The sequence below is a fragment of the Trichechus manatus genome, unplaced genomic scaffold (assembly GCF_000243295.1).
Source record: "Trichechus manatus latirostris isolate Lorelei unplaced genomic scaffold, TriManLat1.0 scaffold00017, whole genome shotgun sequence".
NCBI classification, from domain to species: Eukaryota; Metazoa; Chordata; class Mammalia; order Sirenia; family Trichechidae; genus Trichechus; species Trichechus manatus.
Window position 1 is genome coordinate 14295331 of NW_004443953.1, and position 23401 is coordinate 14318731.

General features: G+C 39.3%; 1 pseudogene; it reads left to right on the forward strand.

The window, feature by feature from the left end:
* Positions 1-15437: 15437 nt before the first annotated feature.
* Positions 15438-16685, forward strand: LOC101350373 (WD repeat and HMG-box DNA-binding protein 1 pseudogene; annotated as a pseudogene).
* The last annotated feature ends 6716 nt before the right edge of the window (positions 16686-23401 follow it).

Here is a 23401-nt window from a genome sequence, read left to right on the forward strand (position 1 = left end):
TAGCTCATATTTGTTGAGGAATTATTCTTTTTTTCAGGCACTGTGCTGAAATAGAGCCCCTTTTCAGGAGTCTATTCATTTACTATAGACCTCTGAGTGGTACAAACGGTTTGCACTCAACTACTACTAATCTTAAGGTTGGCAGTTCAAATCCACCCAGCAGCACCATAGAAGAAAGGCCTAGTGATCTGCTTCCATAAAGATTACAACCAAGGAAACTCTATGGAACTCACTTCTACTCTGTAACACATGGGGTCTTCATGAGTCAGAATTGACCAATGGCAATGGTGTTCTTTTTTTTTTTTTTTTTTTTTAATTCATTTACTAAATATATGCTTCTGAAAGAGGACAGGATGGATTAATAAAGTAATCAGTTGTTGGTAACCACTTTTTGCTACCACCACTGGCAAATTTGCTATCTTTATTATGCATTTCAAGTGACTAATATTAGATTGTCCTCTGGTTAGTAGAATGAATGCGGTCTAAATACTGAAAAGGAAAAAACAACATACAGATAAATATTTTGAACCAACCCAGATTCAGAAAGTCCGAATACACTGCCAAACTTTCAACATTTTCCTCACCACAGAATGACTCCTCTGAGAACAAAGTAATTTTTGACTTCAAAGAGCTCCAAGAGAGTTCTGTGGATGGAAAGAATTTGGTCAGCAACTAGGTGAATCAAATTTAGAATTTTTCTATCACTAATGTGCGCATCTGTTTGTGTGTATGTTAAGCACATTTATATTTCAACAATACTTAACTCACTACCTGAATAGTAGAAATATATAAAGTGTTTCTCAAAGTCAATACCCATTGGAGAATGGGAATGCCCTTCTTTATGTAATAACTATTAAAAAACTGCCTTTTTGCATACTTGGGCTACGCTTGTCAGTTATGGCCACCAGTGGTTCCCAAACCTAGCTGGGCCTCAGAATCATATGGGGATCTTTAAAAGTATATATTCTTGAGACCTACCACACCACGGCCCTACTGAATCAGGCTCTCCAGAGCCGGGGATGGTATATATATTTGTGTAAGTGATGCAGACGCCAGTCTAGGTGTACACTTATATTTACTTCAGGTTGGCAGTGAATTTTGTGAATCACCCGTCTGAACAGCTCAGCTGGCACAGATTAAGTGACTCCTACCTATTCCTATCGAGATTATTCCATCAAAAACAGCACATCTGGGTAGATCCCATGAAGTCTTTAACTCTAATGGCTTGACCTCTCCATATTTGCCACATGAGACCCTGCTTTGCATTCCTGTCTTTCAAAGAATATGTTCTACTGTGAAATCCTAAGATATCTTGGCCAACCTGGCCTTGAAATTGCCTAGCTGATGGTACCGATGCCCTTAAGTGGATTCAAGGAACTACACCTTAATATCTGCCCTCAGAAAGATGCCAACATGGATTCCAAATAAGCAATTCAAACGTAGACAACCTCCTAGATGCCACGAGATACTAAGCATAAGCTCTTAGTTCCGTTGGTTCTTCCTCTTTTGGTTTTCTATGTTTATATAGTCTTTTGGTTTTAGAAATCCCACCACTATCAAACTTAGTTTATCAGTCTATTAGAGCACTCCACTAGAGGCATTACACATGGGAGACGAGGGCACCAAGCAGCTTGCTGGAAAGTTCTGAGATTATGGCTGATTGAATATTTCAGGACATTACATATCACTGGACGGACAACCAACTTCTGTTATTGATTTTCTTTTCTTTAAAAGTATTTTGGTCAAGCACCTTCCATCAGTATCTCATATGGTGTGTTTATGAGTCTGGCAGAATAGAGCAAGGCATTTTTAAGATCTCAGCATTCATTCCTTTCCTGGAGAGACAGGGAAATGTGAACTTGATCTCATCCCTGGGGAAATGTCTCTCATGAGTCAAAAAATGCTTTGGTCTTGACTAGCGCAGCTCCAGAAACACCACCTTTCCTCTTCCTTTTCCAATTCCCTCCTGTCCTTTTGTGTTTCAGTGATTATGGGAATTGGGAAGAATGTATGCATTATTATATTTATTCATTGATTAATTCACCTCAACATTTATTTCTGATTGCTATGTGCTTTGCCACTTTGTCACGATGTGTTATGTCACTTTGGAGGATACAAGTTGAATCCTGGAGAGAACAAATTATACATAATTTCTAATGCAAAGTACGAAGTGATCAGTATTATGAAAGAAGAACACAAAAATTGCTATATGAGCTTTGTGATTTCTCTCTCTCCCTATCTCCAGTTCCTCATTTCTAAAGTATGAGTTATAACTCCTGAAACGTCTTTTAACGCCTTGTGTCTTAGGAGTCTCTTAAAATACCGACATTCATGAGAATGAAGAGGATTGAGGCTAGCTTTGCTGTAGAGCACTTCAGAATCACCCAAGGGGCTCTTTGAAAATGAAGATTCTTGCTTGTGTTAGATCCAGATTCACAGGGGGTCCTCTTGTTGTCTCCAGCTACATATTCAAAATTCTCCCAAGAACTAGGCCAGCATCCCCTTTGAGAAGCTCAATTCTTTAAGAGCCAGAACCATGGCTTAAACTTATTCAATGTTTTCCACCATACCTAATCCACAGAAGATAGAAGAAAGTTTAACATTTGAGACTGTCTTAAGCACCAGCGCATACTTTGTGGCATTTAATTCTCACTGTCACTCATTTCACAGGTGTGAAGATAACACTGAAAATAAGATCAAGTGATTGTCCTAAGGTCATAGGTGGTAAGTGGTGGAAACTGGGTATGGACTCAGGCTCCTAACTCCAAGTCTAGTTGTCTTATCTACCTAGCTGTCTTAGTTATCTAGTGCTGCTATAACAGAAATATCACAAATGGGTGGCTTTAACAAACAGAAATTTATTTTCTCACAGTTTAGGAGGCTAGAAGTCCTAATTCAGGGTGCCACCTCTAGGGGAAGACTTCCTCTCTGTTGGCTCTTGGGGATCCTTTGGCTCCTTGGTGATCTTCAAGTGGCATGATGTCTATCCTCTCCCATCTCTGCTTCTTTTGCTGGCTTGTTTAATCTCTTATATCTTGAAAGAGATTGACTTAAGACACACTCTACACTAATCCTGTATCATTAACATAACAAAGACAACCCATTCCCAAATGGGATCATAACCACAGGCACAGAAGCTAGGATTTACAACACATATTTTGGGGCGACACAATCCAATCCGTAACACTAACTAACTGTTCCAACCTATGGTGATCCTATGTGTGTCAGAGTAGAACTGTGCTCCACAAAGTTTTCAAGTACATCACCAGGCTTTTCTTCCAAGGTGCCTCTGGGTGAACTTGAATCTCCAAATTTTCAGTTAACACTCAAGTGCATTAATTGTTTGCACCATGCAGAGACTTGCCATATCGTGTCACAATGCACATAGTAGGCACTCAGTGAGTATTTGCTGAGTGGAATAAAGTCAGAGACAAAGTAGTACATCCAGAGTGCTGGTAAAGAAAGCTGCATTTCTGGCACCTTTTTCTGGGGCAGAGCGGCCAGAGCTCTGCATTGAGGTGCACAGGTGATTACTCCACAGGCGCAGCTAGATGAAGTGTGCAGCCAATGGTGGCGCCCTACTTTTGGTTAGCATCCTAGCACTTTTACCACTGCACCACCAGGGCTCCTAGTTTTCTTTCAAGGTATTAAAAATCACTTTTATCTTTTATTTGAAATAATTTCCATTATTTAAGGGTTGTTTTCTTATAACAGCCAACAAATCAACTGCCATGGAAAGAAAATTAATCGAATATTGCACAGCTAAATTTGATAAATATCTACATGTAAATTTGTGGTTTGAGCTATTTAAATTATTGTTATTCTTCTCATTACTTGTATTCTGTCTTCTGAGATGAAAAATGTTTATAAGCCTTATTTCCCTTTCATGATTCAAAGCCTTTATCTTGATTATTCGGACCTTTTGGCTTTCTTTTTTCAATGCTGTGATTCACTGGTTTCCTGTCATTTCACTCTGCGGGGTCTGGTTTTCCTATTGACAGCCTGCCATTTATTCTCAACAACAAAAATTAGCCTGAAGTAACTTGGGACTGTAACTGTGGCTCCCTGACTTGTTTGGGTCTACAGGGAGATGGCCACGACCAAACAAAACAACCACGAAAAGGAAAAACTAGCAGGTCCTCCTGTGTTTGGACAGCCCAGATGTTATTTACAGCCTTGTTTATGAAGTATTTTCTTGACCCTGCTGGCTAGGCTCCACGCACTTTGTCATTTTAGAGCACACACGTCCTGTCACATGGCAACGATGTGTCCTGTACAAGTAAACAGGCTGGAAGACTATTATAAGGGCAGAAACATCTTTTAACATAACACTGCACTCCCCCCCCATCTCCAAAAAAAGACAAAAGAAAACATAGAAGAAGAGAACTGAAAACTTCTATTTTTAGATTTTCAAAGCAGCCATAATGAATGCAGCCACTTTAAACTCCTAGTATGTGCAAGGTGCTATGAATAAAGTTGAATAATCCATGAGCCCGACTCTCAAGGCCCTCAAGCTCACATTCTAGTGAGAGGCAGATATTAGTAAACACAGTAGACAGCATACAATGTGAAGGTGCACTTCCTCTAACTGGTGTGAGGGAGTACAACATTTTTATTCTAGAGTTATCTGTGTTGTTGTTGTTGTGTGCCATTGAGTTGATTCTGACTCCTAGAGACCCTATAGGACAGAGTAGAACTGCCCCATAGGGTTTCCAAGGCTGTAATCTTTACAGAAACCGAAAGTGGCACAGTGGTTAAGAGCTCGGCAGCTAACTAAAAGGTTGGCAGTTTGAATCCAATAGCTGCTCCTTGGAAACTCTATGGAGCAGTTCTGTTCTCTCCTATGGGGTCACTATGAGTTGGAATCAACTCAACAGCAATGAGTTTGGTTGTGTTTTTTTTTTTTTTTTAATCTTTACAAATGCAGATTGTCACATCTTTCTGTTGTGGAGTGGCTGGTGAGTTCAACTGCCAACCTTTCGGTTAGCAGCCAAGTGCTTAACCACTGTGCCACCAGGGTCCTTAAAGTTATTTGTAATGCTAAGAATTTAGAGAATATCAAATACTCCAAATTAAGAGAAAAAGTAACTAAATTGCAGTCTGTTATGGATTGAATTGTGTCTCCTAAAAATATGCATTGAATTCCTGGAACTTGTACCTCTGGATGTAATCCCGTTTGGAAATACAGTTTTTCCTCTGTTACATTAATGAGGACATACTGGAGTAGGGTGGGTCCTAAACCTAATCACTCCTGATTTATCAAAAGATCAGAATAGACACAGAGAGGTACAGGGGAGGAGATATGCCAAGGAATGCCAAGGATCACCAGCGAACACCAGAAACTAGGAGAGAGGCTCACAGAAGAAACTGACAAGGCCAAGACCCTAATTTGGACTTTTAGCCTTCAGAGTTTAGAGGAAATAAATTTCTTTCCTTTAAAGCCAATCACTTGTGATATTTCAGTTAAGACATAGTCTGTCCCTACAATGAAGGGCTGTCCTGCCCCGTTTATTTCAGTTATCACCAGAAGTATAAGTGTTCCTGGCCAGACCTCCTTCCCAGATTCTCATCTCCCATTGCTGTGTATGTTCTCCAGTCTGACCCAGTCTCCCACTACTTCTGACCACTTCTCAAACCCCCTCCACTATGCTGTGGTCAGCAGAATCTCCTCTATCATCAGTTTATGCTCTGAATATCCTTGTTCTAACTGAAACCAGAATATTCCCTGAGGCCATGCAGCTCCCTGGGCACTCTTAGGAAGAGGCCCTTGTTTTCTCACAACCCAGCTCTCATGGCACCTGTAAATCTGGCGGGGGGTGGGGGTAGATTCCTTCTTACTCCCTCAGAATCTCTAGTTCTGTTGATGCTCACATGCTATAGGAACTAGCTGCTATTCCTTTCTGAGGTAATTAACTGACAACCTGGCCATTGTTCCTCATCCACTAAGGATTTTAGTGCATGGCTCACTATTTATCCATCTACAGCCCTCCTCCCTGGCATCATTTTTGGGGACTTTAACATCCTCATAAATGATTCACCTAATGTGCTGTTCTTGTCATTTCTTGGCCTCTTCAGTTCTGGTGTTTTTTTCTGTCATAACACCTCTGCCAACCTCTTCCATGGTTATACTCTAGAATCTGGCATTATTGATTAATGCAGTGCCTCCAAAATTTTAATCTTCCCACTGTCTGACCACCATTTCCTACTTTTCCAACTCATTCACTATAATACACTTACTCAAGTTATTTGACCATACATGATCTGCCAATCCATTGACCCTGCCATTTTTTAGTGACCATTATCCACCCCATTGTATGCCTCAAATTATCTTCTTTCCCTACTAGACTCTATGGTCCATTGCTATAATAACATCTTTGCATATTATCCTCTACCCCCTTTCCCCTCTCTCCCTCCATTATGCTGATTGAAACCAACTCTCCACTTTCTCCGTGCCTGTACCCAAGTGGTACAATTTAGGTGAAGAAAAGCAAATGTTCTAACTGGTCTCACTTTAAGATTTTGACTGCCCCATCATTGCCATCGACTCTAATTCCAACTCATAGCAACCCCATAGGACAGAGTAGAACTGCCTGCCTCATAGGGTTTCTGAGGCTGTAATCTTTACGGAAGCAGATTGTCACATCTCTCTCCCATGGAGCAGCTGGTTGGTTCGAACCACCAACCTTTCAGTTAGCAGCCAAGTGCTTTAACCACTGCACCACCAGGTTTTCTAGATTTTGACTACAGATCTTAAATAGTCTCTCAACACTTCCTAGTGATTTAACCACATTTTGTAGTCTGTTCATTCTTCTATTCTCTGGGGCAAATACTTTACACTTTCTTTTTCCTTCCAAGCTGATGATTCTGCCCTATGTATAAATTTTTTGGCACCTAGATGTCAGAGAGGAAAGGCATTTGGGGAGGGCCTGGGGGAAGAATTGAGACACTAGGGTAGCCCCAAGAATGCCCTGGTGGTCATTGCATCCTCTGTCTCATTGTAATAATTTGGAAAGAGGGGTCTTCCCACCCCAAACCCAGACCCATGGTAAGTGTTGGAAGGCCCGTAAGTAGCTAAAGACAGATGCTGGCATGGAAGTGTAGAATCATGACCTGGTAAGTATAAAGTCATTAACTATTTTGCTGACTCACTGAGGCTACTGGTCCAGCAGCCGTGACTGGCCTAAGGTTGAGAACTGATCAAGATACGACTTGCTGTGAAAGTGTTTCTAAAATTATTCCCAGTAGCAGACTGATATGATGAGAGGAAAAAAATTTCTCTCTGGCATGGACTCAATGGTTATATCTGAGTAGGAAGGAGAGGCTTGGTAAGAATGTACCATTTTAGCATGTATATTTTATATCTCTTTCGTTCTTGAGTCAGAAAGTATACAGAAACACTCAGGACTAGCAGGTCAGAATCTCACAGAATCATACTGAGAGGGATGGTAGATGTTGCCAAATCCAGCCTTTCTCCTGTAGTAGAAACCTGTTCATGGTTCCATGCCCTCTGCCTCATAAAGGACTTCCCCTTCACCAGCCCAACCATGGCTGGAAGCCTATTGCCTCAGGAAGAAACATGTTCTTTGCTAGACCAAGGGCTCTCATTGTTACAAGCGAGACTGATGCTCTATTTTTGTGGTTTGTATAAATCTGACTTCTGGGATAGCCCAGAGAAAGTTTTTCCCCATCTAGATTTCTCTTGTTTTTATCTGTATTCTCTTCTCCATGTTCAGTCGTTATCTTTCTCAACTTTTATTGTAATTTGTCCAAATTATGCCACCATTCTAGTACGATTACATTTTCTGACTTGTAATTTTGCTGCGTTGAAATTTAGTCTGTACGCTCTTAAATTTTATCTTAAATGCCACCTTTTTTAAAAACTACCCCTAAAAATGACACTACAACATCAAAACGTGTGAAAGCATTGGTAATTAAATTTGATCTGATTCAATGCAAGATTAATGTTAGATTCACCACATATTACAAAGAGTAAATGAACAAAATAAACAAAATTCCAAATAAAGTTGTATGATACAACTACAGACAGGAAAGATGAGCTCCTTCTTAAAGAAAGGCGTCTGATGATCACTATTACTTTCTTTTCAATGGCCGAGCCTATTCAATTTCTTAAATAATTCTCAAAATTTATTTCTACCTTTACATTCCTACTGTCACTCTTAGTTATGGCCTCATATCTCTTGCCTGCATTCTTATGAAATGGAAAAGAATAAAATGGAGGGAAAAAGATAAACTCTCAGAGCCTGTGTGTAAGGCAGCTTGTTATATGGGGCTATAGGAATGAATAAGACATAGTCTAAAGGGAAGACAAACACACAAACAAATAATTATGTTGTAAAATGATTAGTAGAGCAATAGCAAAAGAATGAGACAGCATTAGTATTGAGGAAGGAGTGATTAATTCCCTTCTAGGGATATTAGAAAATGCTTTCTAGAAGTTACTTCTGAACTATCAGTTAAGGGAATAGGGCAAGGCATTCCAGGAAGAAGGAATAGCAGATACCTAGCCTGTTGTGGATGGTCTGGCCCCTGCCTACCCTTCCCATCGTCATGGGGTTGGGCAATATCAAAATGTTTATGGTTCTCCCATACATTCTCCCATACATCCCATGTGGTTTCATGCCTTCATGCCAGGGAAGACTCTCAACAAAGGAGAAACATGGTCAAACTTTTGTTTAGAATTATTATTTTTTTTGTGGATCTGTTGAGGCTGAATTGAAGAATAACATAGCTAGCAAAAACCATTACGATACTACTGCAAGAGTGAATAAGTTACTAAGGCAATTGTAGTGGGAAGGAGAGGAACATGGGATATGAGAGTTGTTAAAAAGATCTACTGAAAAGTACTTGATTTATTGAGTGGGATGAGTAGGGAGAAGAAGAAATCGGATGAAGTGAGAGGAACCTATGATGACCCTTAGGTTTCTGGATTGAGATATTGGGTGTTTGGCCTTGTCCCCAGACAAGGTAGAGATATAGGACAAAAAACACATTTGGGAGGAAGATAAGTTACGTCTAGGACATAAGTGTCTTTTGGGTAGATATGACAGTAAGTAGGTGAATTTGAGTCTAGGATTCAGGAAAGTGGTCTTGAGTAGGGATATATATTATATTGGGAGACATAATCATGACATAGTTAAAGTTAAGGGAGTGCATTGTAAAAAATAAAGAAAATATTGATGGAACTCGTGGTTCATAGCTGGGGTCACTGATGGGCATGGTTGTCTTCCAAGGGGAGGGACTCACAGGGATCACAGTTACTGCAGAATATTTTTTCAGAGTAGCCCAACTGGACAGAATGCTACTAGTCCCAAAATAAAATGGGTCCTAAGTTCTCAAACCTGAGGTGACTATGAACAACCCACCCAGGAGAGGAAAATTCCACCTTCTCAGACTGAGGCGCTTAAGTATTTGCCATCCCACAAATAGGATTTTCTAGGTACAGGAAACCTTCTTGGATCTGCCCATCTGAGAATCTGATTTGCAAATTGTTTTATGATTAAGGTGATTTTCTCTCTAAGTAATTACAGTAAAACTTGTAAACTTAGGAAACATAACTTATGAAATTATTTTGAAATGAAGACCAGGCATGGTGTAACACAAATACAAACAAAAAAATAATATATAGTTGTCCAAGTCTGGTAAAAGAGATACAGAAGAATTTTGGTATTTCTCCAGTACTATCATAGATAGGGTTACACTGATTTGCCTACACAAAGCATAGATGGAATTGGCAGGTAGAAAATAGCTTAGAATAGTAAAGATACAACCAGCAAATGTAATAAAATCAAAATCTTTCTTAAGATTACTCAATGACATTTATTCTTTTTTGTGTGTGTATGCTTTAGATGAAGGTTTACAGAACAAATTAGTTTCTCATTAGACAATTAATACACATACTGTTTTGTGACATTGGTTGCCAACCCCCACAATGTGTCAACACTCTCCCCTTCTTGACTTTGTGTTCCCCATTTCCATTTGTCCAGCTTTCCTGTCCCCTCCTGCCTTCTTGTCCTTGCCCCTGGGCTGATGTGCCCATTTAGTCTTATATATGTGGTTGAGCTACATTTATTATTGTTTCCTTTATGGGCCTGTCTAATCTTTGGCTGAAGGGTAAACCTCAGGAGTGACTTCAGTACTGAGTTAAAAGGGTGTCCCTACTCTCAGGATTTCTCCAGTCTCTGTCAGACCAGTAATTCTGGTCTTTTATTGTGAGTTAGAATTTTGTTCTACATTTTTCTCCAGCTCTGTCTGGGACCCTCTGTTGTGATCTCTGTCAGAGCAGTGGGTGGTGGTAGCCGGGCACCATCTGGTTGTGCTGGACTCAGTCTGGTAGAGGCTGTGGTAGTTGTGGTCCATTAGTCCTTTGGACTAATCTTTACCTTGTGTCTTTGGTTTTCTTCATTCTCCCTTGCTCTTGCTCCAGATGGTGTGGGACCAGTGGAGTATCTTTGATGGTTGCTCACAAGTTTTTGAGACCCTAAACGCTATTCACCAAAGTAGGATGTTATGCCAATTGAGCTAGATGTCCTCCAATCAATAACATTTATTCTGATGAGCATCCAAGCAAAGACTTAACAAACGCTTGTTCAATGAATCAATGATTTGTTGTTTACCAAACAACTTCTAACCTTAATGTGCCTTTCCAAGTCAATTTCACTTTTGAAAAGAAAATGTTTACAACTGGATTTGAGTATATAACTGCTGTCAGGGATATTCCTCCTATGCATTTGGCACATAGTAAGTGCCAATAAATATTTGAGGGAGGAAAGAAAGAACGGAAAAAGTGTGGGAAGAAGAAGGAAGGAAAGGTTAAATTAATTTTCTTGTACACATTTGCTCTCAGACTGTAAGCAGTATAAGCATTATATTCTAGGATGGTGGTTCTTAACTTTGGCTGTGTCTGAATCACTTGAAAAGTTTTAAAAATATAAAAAGGCTCAACAAGGCCCCACCCCAGACTACTGATTCAGAATTTTAGGGGATGACATCAGGGCATGCATACATTTTTAAATCTTTGCTGATGATTAATTCTGTTGCACACCTGGGTTAGGAATTGCTAATCCTCAGATCTGATAGCTCCTGGACACATTAATCAGTGAAAGTTTCAGGCCTGTAGAGTTGAGAGATCAGATCTTGAACCCCAAGTATCCTCACTAACATGTAGGGGCCCCATAAAGCTCCCCTAATCAACTTGCTTAGTCTTGCTCTCTGACTGCAGCGAAGTCGTGATTGTCTGCACCCTGCAATACATAACAGCTACTGAGGAGATGGGAGTAGAAATATGGATTGATTCTTGACTAATCATTTTGTTTGAGGGATTACTGATTGCACCAAGCTTAACTATCCCTACTCGGCAATGCTATTCTGGAAAGGGCTCTGGTGTTCTTAGTGATAACTGTTCTCTACCTAAAATAAACAGATTTCTAGCTCCTCTGCAACTAAGAGGACAAATTAAGTGGCTAAATACATTTCATATAAAACATTAGACACCTAATAATTATTTGTAAAGTGAAAAATACTTGAATGTATTATAATGCCCATGATGTTCCACCCCAATGTTTAGGTTTTATTTTCATTCTTAAAGGAAAAGAAAATCCAAACCAAACCAGTTGCCATTGAGTCTATTCCAACTCATGTCGACCCCATATGTATCAGAATAGAACTTTGCCCCACAGAGTTTTCAAGGCTGTGGCCTTTCAGAAGCAGGTCAGCAGGCCTTTCTTCCAAGGTGCTCCTGGGTGGACTCCAATGGCCAACCTTTTGGTTAGTATTCTAGCACATAACTGTTCGTGCCACCCAGGGACTCCTACAGGAAAATACGCTGAAAATACCAGCAAACCAACCCTTCAGCTATCCTAAGTGTTACATAGTAAACTCTGCCCCTCCCCGGTAAATCCAATGCTATCATTGTCAGGGAGACGGGATGGGCAGGGACTCCTGAACCAGACAAGGTTGTGGCTGTGGAAGTAGACATTCTATTAGCACACACTCTTTTTGGTCTATTTGCTCCAATTAAAGCATGGTATTACTATCTTGGAAATTTTGATAAAGAAGGCAAAAGCAAGCGAAACTTTATTGACTCCTGTTGATAACCATCTAAAATAGTCAATGTTGCTCATAACTTTGAGTTGCAAGTATTTTCTTCAAATGGCTGAGACTAATTTGGGGCACATAATGAGTAAAGCTCTTTGTCTCTTGAATATTTTCGCTTTTACTTTCCACTTGATTAATACAAGTAGATTTTGCTTAGAGGTAAAAAAAAAAAAGAAAATTTTTACTGTCACAAATATTAGAAAGTTTTTTCCTTTCATAGGTTTGCTTTCTTTGTATACTAATAGCCCTGTCTAGATACAAGGATTCAATAAGAATGCTTTTTATAATAGAAAACCAGCCAAGTGGAAATCCTTCCTTAATTCCAAAGATAAATGTTGCATTTATTTTCTGCCATTGTTGATTTTTCCAAATTTAGGTTATCTTTTTAATGGAAAAATTTGGGCTTAGTTTGAGCAGGCTGTTCATAAAAGTCACTGGAATTGAATTTGGAAAGGGATGCGTTAGATCACTGCAAGAAGCATGAAGTTCTGTTTGACAGGAAGGACAGGCTCAGGAAATATTAGCCACGAGAACAGCTTTCCAGAGAAAGGTGGTTTATAGCCCCAAGGGAGAGCACTTCTGATAATTCAGCAAACAGACAACCACAGAATTATACACACACCATGATGCATGCTTGGGAGATCCTTGGGCAAATATTGCCTTGTTCTATGATAGACCAGTCTATATCTAAAACCTACAGTTCTTTTATATAGGAAGCATCTTGTATCATTAAGTAATCTGGAAAGAGAAGTTGATTTTCAGGAAATACTTGTAAAATGCCAAAATAAGCTTCCCAAGTATCTTCTACACATTCCTCCTTTATGATAACTTGATGCTTGGAAGAGATTGAGATTTCCGGGCATAGTTGATAATGATCCATAAGACAAATTCAGAAGAAAAAAGATAGTCATTTCCGTAGATTCATATTCATGAGTTTGTTACATTATACATCATTCCTATACATACTCCTTCACAGTAAGAGGGCTGATCAATATTTATTCAACAGCTACTATGTAAGACTTTCCTTAAAACTTTGAGGTGGTTTTGAATCAGAGTTCCAGTAAGAAATCAGATGGCATATTTAGAAGTTTTAAATGAAACTAATTTGAAGAAGGGACTATTTACGGTGGTGTGGTCAAGATTAAGGAAACCATCAAGGAATGGTGAAACATGAGGGACTAGAATCAGCAGGAAGGTATTACAACCCTGAAAAAACAGGAGGAGCAGTGTTACCAGAACCTGGGGTCCCTGGAGCCTGGGGCCAAGGCTCTCCCATAGGAGCTGTGGTTGTAGATAAACTTGAAGATGTGAGAAGGAGTTGTAATGGGGGTGGAGAGTTACCCCACCTCTACTTCCCAACCACCTGATTTTGCTGATACCCTCATTGACCCAACCCATCTGGAAGCCAGAGGGCAAGGGAGTGGACAATGTGGTCCATAAGGTTAGCCTCTTAAGGTTCAGAGAAAGGCAGAGAATAGATCTGGGAGGTAAACAGAGAATAATCACTGCAATGGAAGAGGAAATATATACAAAAGCCACCAGGGATCTTAACTAATGAAACAAGGCAGTAAATCGCAAACGTCAAATCTATAGAATGAACAATAGAGGGGAACACAGTCTAGTGGTTAAGAGAAAGGACTTTGGAGGTCAACAGATATTCCTTCAAATCTAGGCCTTACCACTCACTCCTATATGTGTGACTTGTCAAGTTACTAAACCTCTGTGCCTCAGCTTCATTCAGGTGAAAATAATAGTGCTTGTCTTATAGATTGCTATAAAGAATTAAAGGAGATAGCATATTTAAAGCTTTTCGCTTGGTACCTGACAGATAGCAAGCACTCAATCAATGTTAATTACTATCATCATCATTATTATTATTGTCATCATCATCATCATCAATAGAGCTGTTCAGTAGAAGGAATTTGGAAATATAAGAAGAAACGGGGAAATTCTGGAGAGGTTTAGTAGGGAGAGATGACATGAACAAAGATTGTTGTTGTTAGCTGCTATTGAGTTGGGTCTGACTCATGGCAGCCTTACATACAACAGAATAAAATGTTGCTTGATCCTGGGGCATCCTCACAATTGCCAGCACGTTCAAGCCCATCATTGCAGCTATTGTGCCAATCCATCTCACTGAGGATCTCCCTCGCCCTCATTGGTCCTCTACTTCACTAAACATGATGTTCTCCTCTAGTGATTGATCCCTCCTAATTATGTGTCCAAAGCAAGCAAGTTGGATCGTGGTCTGTTATGATCTCTAAGGTTTTCATTAGCTAATTTTGGGAAGTAGATTGCCTAGCTTTTCTTCCTAGTCTCTCTTAGTCTGGAAGCTCCGCCGAAACCTGTCCACCATGGGTGACCCCGCTGGCATTTGAAACACTGGTGGCATGGCTTCTAGCATCATAGCAACATGCAAGCCACCACAGTAAGTCAAATAACAAACTAGTAGTGGGAACAAAGATTGTTAAGCAAGAATTCACATAGCACGTTCATGGGGTTGTGTCAGGAGCTGTAGAATTAGATTAAGAGTGATAAACTGCAGAAGGGAATGGCCCAGTAATTGAGGCCCTTGAATGTCAAGTCAAAAATTTGAGTTTTGAGGGGACCTCATACCATCAAGAAAGCAGTACCAGGAGCAGAGCGCATCCTTTGGACTGGGGTCCCTGAGCAGAGAAGCTCCTAGTCCGGGGGAACACTGAAGAGAAGAAGGCCGACAGAGAGAAAAAGGCTTCCCCTGGAGCTGATGCCCTGAATTTGGACTTCTAGTCTACTTTGACTATGAGGAAAAAACTTCTCTTCGTTAAAACCATCCACTTGTGGTATTTCGGTTACAGCAGCACTAGATGCCAAAGACAGAATTTGGTACCGAGAGAGTGAGGTGCTGCTCTAACAGATACTAAAATGTGGAAGCGGTTTTAAAACTGTGAATGGATAGACGTGCGGCCGTGACAGAGGACCAGCAGCAGCAGAAGCAGGACACCAGTGAAAGACGGCACTGGAGCTGACCCACGGAGCAAGAGAGCTGAGTGCCCGTGTGCACGAGGCTTTCTGGCAGAGTGGGGTGCCGCCAGGCACTTATACCGGTGGAGTTACAGAGCTTTGGAACACTTGCCCCAGCAGGGCAGATGCGGGCATGGGGCCCGAGGGCCAAGAGGCCACAGGAAATAGAAGCAGAAGCTGAAGAGACAAGGGACACAAGAAGCCGAGCTGCCTCAGTCTTAAAAGGTGCATTCCTTGTAAACGTTCTCAGTTTCCTCCCACCCTTCCCACGACCTGCCGTGGCCATACTATCCTTTAAGCTTCCTTACTGTCAGATTGCGACAGAGAAAGGACAAATGGAGGCACAATTTTGGCGCTCAGTTCTGTTTCACACCTACCTTGATTATTTAGCTAAAAATGGTTACGAATATGAAGAGAGCACTAAAAATCAAGCAATAAGAGAACAACAGGAGCTTTCAATGAAAACGCTTGCGCTTTCTTGTAAATTGGAACGGGAATTTCGACGTGTGGCACTTGCTGACCTGATGACTCAAAATGCCGTGAATTTAGCCATTAAATACGCTTCTCATTCTCAGAAATTCATTTTGGCCCAAAGACTTAGTGAACTGGCTGTGGAGAAGGCAGCAGAACTGGCAGTGACCCAGGAGGAAGAAGAGGAGGAAGAGGAAGAGGGTTTCAGAAAAAAGCTGAATGCTGGTTACTATAACACTGCCTCAGAGTGGAGCCAACCAAGGCTTAGAAATCAAGTTGAAGACGATGCAGAGGACAGTGGAGAAGCTGATGCAGTAGAAGAAAAACCAGGAATACATAAGCATAGACAGAACTCATTTTCCAAAAGTGCAAATTCCTCTGACACTCCACCTGTTAAGTCAGGTGCAGTTATGTCTAGCAACCAAGGACGAGCCAACCCCTTCGAGGTATCAGCCAGTTCCAAAGAGCCTGCCGCTTCAGTGACTACAGCACGTTCAACTGATATTTTAGATAATACGAATAAATCATCCAGGAAATCCACCGCACTTAATCGAGCTGCAAGTAACAACAAATCTCTAGTTATAAAGCCTCTAATTCAAAAACCAAAGTCTAAGCAGGCATCTGCAGCCTCCTATTTCCAAAAAAGAACTTCCCAAGCTGGTAAGACTGATGAAGTGAAAGAAGAAAATCCGAAAAATCCGTCATCTGAAACCCCAGCTGTATCTCCTCAAAACACTGAGCACCAAAGGCCAAAGACTGGGTTCCAGATGTGGCTAGAAGAAAACTGAAGTAATATTTTGTTTGACAATCCTGACTTTTCAGATGAAGCAGACATAATAAAAGAAGGAATGCTTCGATTTGGAGTATTGTCCGCTGAAGAACGGAAAGCATGGGCTGACAAGGCCAAAGGAGGAACTGCAAGTGATGGAGCTGAAAGGAAAAAGCGGAAACGTCTAATCGATGAAAATAATGAAACAGAAAGAACAGAAAGTCAGAAAGAAACAACAAAGGAGAATCTGAATTTGCCTAAAAAGCGAAAACCTTTAGATCTTTCTACAAATCAGAAACTATCAGCTTTTGCATTTAAGCAGGAGTAAAGGGAAAAAATGACCTTAGGAAAGCAAGGGGTTTTTTACTCATCTTTGATGAATCTGAATTTTTTTTTTTTAGGAAACTTATTATATATATTTTAAAAGAGTCTAAAGATAACTGTCTTTGTAAGATAATGTAGTAATTATGTTTGAATAGGTGACCTGCCATGTGTAAAATCTGTCCTTTGCCGATTACTCTGTCCCTAAGATGGCTATTTGGGAACATTGTGATTGTGGTCACTGACTTAAGGTCACCAGCATGTTCCCATGGAAGCCAGTTTGATTTTGTTTCTTACCTTTCAAATCATCGAAACCAAGGTTTTAAAACCTCTGTGCATTGACGTACCTTCTAGGGACTTCCTTATTTGGTTTATTTCAGGTACTGGAAAGTACCCCAGTAGTCTTCTTCCCAAGTGTGTTACTATAGACTGTTCTCTGTGTCTGTACTGGACTAATCAGACCATGTTTTTATTATGGGTCCTAAACATGTAAATAATTTTGTAGATGAGACTTTTTCTTTTGTATGTTTTGGAAATTGCTTCAAATATGATTTCCAGTTGTCTGTTTGTATGGCCTGACTTTTAATAAAACTTTTTAACATTTAAAAAAAAATTGAGTTTCATCTTGCACTTTATGGGAAACAATCAAAACATTTTAAAGGTAAGATAGTGTTTTTTAGAAAGATTTATAATATGGCAGAATTTAGCATGAACTTAGTGTGACTAAACCAAAATCAAATCCACTGCTGTCAAGTCAAATTTCGACTCAAAATGACCATACAGGACAGAATAGAACTGCCTCCACAGAGTTTCCAAGGCTGTAAATCTTTACGGAAACAGACTGCCGCATCTTTCTCCTGCAGAGTGGCTGGTAGGTTCGAACAACTGACCTTTGGTTAGCAGGGGAGCGCTTGACTACTGTGCCACCAGGGCTTCTTACAGGGCAACTAGTCAAGTTATAATAGTGAATTATCAAATTCTTTGAAAAACATAATATAATTGTTTTAGAAAATTAATTTAAGTAAAACCATTAATGTCTATTGGTTATTGTGAGTGCACTTATCCGTTTATCCTCTTAACAATTACTGATACTTTTGTATTTTCTGGGTCTTGGATGTTGCATCCATTAAATTTTCAGTCTGCTTCTGCACTGAGTGATTCTAGTTTTAGCACCATTGACCGTTAGTTTTTCATGACTTAAGAACGTTAAGCAGAATAGTTATTCTTAGGCTTATAGGAGAATGAAGGGCTTTTAAAGATAAAAACATAACATTTTTTGAGGACTTAAAATGTTCTGTTTTGCAGGCCTTAATGCATCTAGTCTTCAGAACAATCCTATGAGGAAATTCTATTACCATTCCCATTAAACAGATAAAACAGATAAGAAAATTAAGGCCCAAGGTTAACTTACGCAACACACACAACCAATAAAAATTAATAGTATATCTTGGGTTTGCGCATAGGGGACTGTGCTGCATGTTTCCCAAGAAAGACACCCACAGATTGCATAGCTCTGATTACTAAAGTGTCATCTCAATGACATTATTTTGCCTTGAACTACATTATGTTTCATCTCTGTATCTTATCAAATTTTATACTTTCAAAGTCCTTTACTATTTGATTATTTACATCCATAATCATATCTGATCCTCACAATGATGAAATGAGTGAAACATTTTTAACTAATTTGTTCAAGGTCTCCAACTAGTAGGTAGCACAGTTGGCACTTGAATGCAGGTCTCCAAACTGCAAATTCCATATTTTGCCCACTGTACTAAATAAGATATACTAAAGAGCAGAAAACCTAAGGAGACATCTATTCATTTATGTGTTAATCGTTTATGAAGCGCAGGTTATGTCTTTGACAAGATCCTGGCTTACGATAAATACAAAGCAACAAACAGTCTCTGCCCTTAAGATTCTCATTGCTTTAGAGGGGTGACAGACAAATAGATGAAGAATGGGAGGGGCTCTCAGAGAAAATTAATGTAAGAACAACCACACGGATGACATGTGTGCCCTTAGGAAAGGACCAGCTCAGCCTAGATTAGGGGGAAGTAGGAATTTTGTTGGTTTGTGGGTGATGTGGAAAGAAAGAATTACAGAAACGACATACCAGTTGAAGTTTAAAGACTATACGTGTAGAGGTGGCAAAAAGGAAAAGCATGTGAAAAGATTTGGAAGCTTGGGGACACACGGCATTGGGAAGCTTCATGAAGCCTAATCTGGCTGAAGCACAGAGGAAAAGCGATGAGGCTGAAGAGAAAAGTCAGTATCTCATGGGCCAGAGTAAAGAATGGAGACTTCATCCTGAAGTAGAGGAGTGACATTCTCAGATTTGCATCTCATTAGCCTTACTTTGAAGGGAACCCAGAGGTTGAGTTGGTAGGGACTAAATTATAAGTTCAGATACGATGCTGTTGTTGTTGTTGTTAGGTGCCATAGAGTCAGTTCAGACTCATAGCGACCCTATGAGAAACAGAACGAAACACTGCCCAGTCCTGCACCAGTCTCACAATCATTGCTATGTTTGAGCCCATCATTGCAGCCATTGTGTCAATCCATCTCACCGAGGGTCTTCCTCTTTTTCCCTGACCCTCTACTTTACCAAGTAGGATGCCCTTCTCCAGGGACTAGTCCCTCCTGATAACATGTCCAAGGTACGTGAGACAAAGTCTCGCCATCCTTGCTTCCAGGGAGCATTCTGGCTTTACTTCCTTCAAGACAGATTCGTTCGTTCTTTTGGCAGTCCATGGTGTATTCAATATTCTTCACCGACACCATAATTCAAAGGTATCAATTCTTCTTCAGTCTTCCTTATTCATTATTCAGCTTTCACCTGCATGTAAGGCAATTGAAAATACTATGGCTTGGGTCAGGCGCACCTTAGTTCTCAAAGTGGCATCTTTGCTTTTTAACACTTTAAAAAGCAGTTTTTTTTTTTGCGACAGGTTTGCCCAATGCAATACATAGTTCCATTTCTTGACTGCTTCTTCCATGGGCGTTGATTGTGGATCCAAGTAAAATGAAATCCTTGACAACTTCAATATTTTCCCCATTTATCATGATGTTGCTTATTGGTCCAGTTGTGAGGATTTTTGTTTTCTTTATGTGGAGGCGCAATCGATACTGCAGACTGTAGTCTTTAATTTTTATCAGTAAGTGCTTCATGTACTCTTCACTTTCTGCAAGCAAAATTGTGTCATCTGCATAATGAGTTCTTAATGAGTCTTCCTCCAGTCCTGATGCTGCACTCTTCTTCATACAACTCAGCTTCTTGGATTATTTGTTCAGTATACAGATTGAATAAGTATAGTGAAAGGATGCAACCCTGATACACACTTTTTCTGATTTTAAACCACTCAATATTCCCTTGTTCTGTTCAATGACTGCCTTTTGGTCTATGTAGGCAGGTATGTTTGGAGACAGAAGTCTAGGTTGATGATAAAGATTTAGTACCTGTCTTAGTTATCTAGTGCTGCTATAACAGAAATACCACAACTGGATGGCTTTTACACACATAAATTTATTCTCTTACAGTTTAGGAGGCTAGAAGTCTGAATTTAGGGCACCAACACCAGGGGAAGTCTTTCCGTCTGTCAGCTCTCGGGGGAGGTCTTCTAAAATACAACCTAATCCTGTAGATTGTGTCCTGCCTCATTAACATAACTGCCTCTAATCCTGCTTCATTAACATCATAGAGGTTAGAATTTACAACATATAGGATAATTATATTAGATCTTAAAATGGAGGACAACCACACAATACTGGGAATCACGGCCAGCCAAATTGACACACATTTAAAGGGATACAATTCAATCCATAATGGACGCCATCAATATCTAATTGGTGCTTAACAATAATAATAGTTCCAAATATTGGTTTATAAATATGTGTTAGGCATTCATTTTTCTGAGCACACTATATGTTTTACCTTTTCATTTAATCATCACAATAAAATTTTATGGAGGACATTATTTTCCTCATTTTATGGATTAGGAGACTGAGGTTCAAAGAGTTTATATAATTAGCACAGAAGTTGTGACGGTGGATGAATTAGGGAGATTACGTAGAAAAGAAGAGAAGCTAGAATACAACTCGGAACACTGAGGATTACCTGGAACAAATATTTATTGAATATCTATTATGTGCCAGGCACTATTCTAAGTGCTACTAACAGAGTTGTAAATAAGGCAAAAAATCTTGCCTGCCTTCATGGAGCTAAATTTCCTGTATTGAAATGAATAGTTCCTTTACATCAAGAAAAGCTCTCTACTCCTGAAATATTTACAGACTTCTTTAATTATGTCTGAAAAATGTATCTAGTCAGAATTCAAAGTGGAAGTTTGTGCTTACCTATCAGTAATTATTGGTAGGGCAATGAAGAGCAAGAAAATGCTAGAAGAATAAGGCTAATTCATCAGAAAAAGACTATAAAAGTTTTAAATTTCAGTCAGGTGTGAAAACTCTTTGGGGACAATTTAGTCTGAGCGGTGATACAAAGTCCAGCGTTTGCCCTTTGGCTCAACTCTTCACTAACTAAGTGATCCACTTGGTAAGTATGTATTAAGGCATTAGTGTAAACAGTGAGTTAATACCTATAATAAAACATTGGAGCAAAGTAAACACCAAATTGAGGGTAGACATTATTAGAACTTAACTCTGAACTGTATGTATTCAATGTCTTGTATGGTATTAGATACAGATTTCTTGATTCCCAGTCACAATAGGAACCATTTACTGAGGACTACCCATGTGCCAGGCCCAGTACCAAGCATGTTGCAAACATTATTTTATTTATCTGCCTAATGATTGATAGTTCTTGGCGTCATAGAAATCCGTACAGGTTGCTATTATTCGTCACAAGGACACTGATTCTCAAGAAAATTAAATAACACGTCGAAAGTCATATAGCTAATAAATGGAATCTAAAGGAATGACTACCCATTTCCATTCAATGCCCTCTCAGAGGCAGATATGCTCAATGGACAAATCAAAGTAAGCCCTTCACAACTTTATCTAAAAACATCTACCTGTTTTTGCCCGTATCTGATTCTTTTCAGACAAAAAGGAATCTGAATACGTGCCTTATTATTATACAGATATTTTTAGCATCTTCCTCACCATTAACCATACCGTTCTCAAAATATGAATGCACATAGGGTAAAGTAAAGCTAAATCAAGAGCAGGAGATAAACCAACATAGTTTTGCTCCTTATAAACGTATAGCCTCAGAGGCTAAAATATTAAACTTAGATTGTCCTGTCTCTTTGTAGTTAGCAGGCTTAGCATTGTGTAACTATATATAAAGGAAGTGTGTCATAGCATAAGCTAAGGATAAAAGTGAATTTAGAGGAAGTTACAGGGCTTACTTAGTTATGGAAACTGTCACCTCTTCCAATAATTCAACATAAAAAATTTTGTGGAAGAGGTGAAATTTCAGGAAATGTGTGATAATTTCACATTTCACGGTATGAATCATTATGCTTGGCTTCTACAAGATTTGTATGCAAATAATATATAGTCTTTTTTTTTTAAAACATGACAGCCCTCTGTGGTTTCCCGGGATATTATTTTGACTACACTGGGGTTTATTTGGGTTCCCTCAAATAAAAGTTATCTGAGTCATTTTACAGAAATATATTGGATAAAATAAAACATTTCTTGTCAAATATAAAGCATTAAAATTTTAGTATTCACTGCAGTCTCTATTGAACATATTGAACAATGTGACACTTTCCTTTGTCCCTTACTTATTAGTTACAAAAGTTTAGATGGGAAGTATTATCTTGGGAAATAGTATCCATTAGGATGATTAAGATGGCTAGCTTTTCTTACAGCCAGTGCTTTTCCTCTGAATTGCTAAAGGAAACTTGCAAATATTTATGATCTGCAGAACAATGTATGTTATACATTTAGCTTTTCCACTACAAATAAGATTAATTTTAAATGTTCATACTGAGTCACAACTAGTTTTGCTCACTTTTTACCACAACCAGTTTGGCATTTAAAAAAAAAACTTCAGTTACTTGTTTGGAATTAATATGATACCGCCTTGTGAATTTTCCTGTATAAGATTAACCAAACCCACTGCCATTGAGTTGATTCCGACTCAGAGTGACCCCATAGGGTTTCCAAGGCTATAAATCTCTACGGAAGCAGACCGCCACATCTTTCGCCCTCAGAGCTGTTGGTGGTTTCAAACTGCCGACCTTTTGATTAGCAGTTGGTCGCTTTAAACACTGTGCCACCAGGGCTCCTTTGTATTAGATTAGAAGGTGAAAATGGAATTCAGAATGCAACCCAAATCCAAAACACCAATTAAATATTTTCGTGGACTCAAAAATAACCATTCTGTGTTTATAGTTTCTGATATTACATATACATAAAATAAACTTTCTTCACAATGATCTCAGAAAATTACTTTAAGGATTATATGATACAAAATATTCGATAGAACAATAAAACCAGTATTATAATGGTTTAGTATTGTAATTGTTTTTATCATCATTATTATATTTTTATATCTGAAGACCAAGTTCTAGCTAATGCCTTCTATAGAAGAGAAGATAACAAATTCACTTATTAGGATAATGCTTAAGCGGTAGACTAATAACCAAAAGGTTGGCAGTTCGAACCTACCCAAAGCATCTCTAAAGAAAGGCCTGGTGATATGCTGCCAGAAGATCACAGCCTTGAAAACATTATGGAGCACAATTCTAC